Source organism: Penaeus monodon, chromosome 29 (genome assembly GCF_015228065.2).
Source record: "Penaeus monodon isolate SGIC_2016 chromosome 29, NSTDA_Pmon_1, whole genome shotgun sequence".
NCBI lineage: Eukaryota > Metazoa > Arthropoda > Malacostraca > Decapoda > Penaeidae > Penaeus > Penaeus monodon.
The window spans coordinates 20,563,161-20,563,869 of record NC_051414.1 but is presented as its reverse complement, the minus strand read 5'-3'; positions in this window follow the sequence as shown (position 1 = coordinate 20,563,869).

The window sequence follows — 709 nt, the reverse complement described above, 5'->3', positions numbered from 1 at the left end:
AAAGGCAATCACACACTTGCATATTGGAAGGAATCGAGTAAGTGTGAGGGCGAGGCGGGCAGTGTGACGAGGGCGCTCCGGAGGATCTTCGGCTGCCACTAGGAGTTTGGCTAATGAAGTCGGTGTCTGCCGTGATTGATCGCCCCCGTGCCACGGGACCTTCGCCCTTATGGCACCACCTTATGGCTCTTTCATGGCAAAAAGCGCTCTCTCTCCTCGTCCTTCGGTTCCTACAAAGCGTTAGCCCTCAGGAGCTGCTAGCAAAGGCCAAGGATTCAGAAGAGGAGGAGGCGTCTGCCGTTTCGCCTAAGAACATCGGGGTCCTCTGGCATGCCGGGTCTTCCTCCTGCCTACGCCTCCAGCGACGGTCGGCCGTTAGGGTGTGCCAGGCTGGGGAGGGGGGGGGGCAGGCTAGTGGAATACGCCCTCTTCTACCTGTAACATGTACTTTGTTATTCCCCTTTCTGTCACCGAAGACTTTAGCATTTCGGTCTAGCGCTGTCACATTCTTTCATTTTTTGTCACACCTTTACATCCCCTCCCCACGCGCCTGTCTTTTGCGCTTCCAGTGCCCCTTTTCTTGTTCTTTCTGTAAAGTTCGTTCGTGTAAGGTCACATAACACGATTACATTTTTACCATCATCAAATTTTTTTCTGCAATCTTCCAAAAATTCCCCGGCATTACGACTCGACCCACCGCCAGACGCGA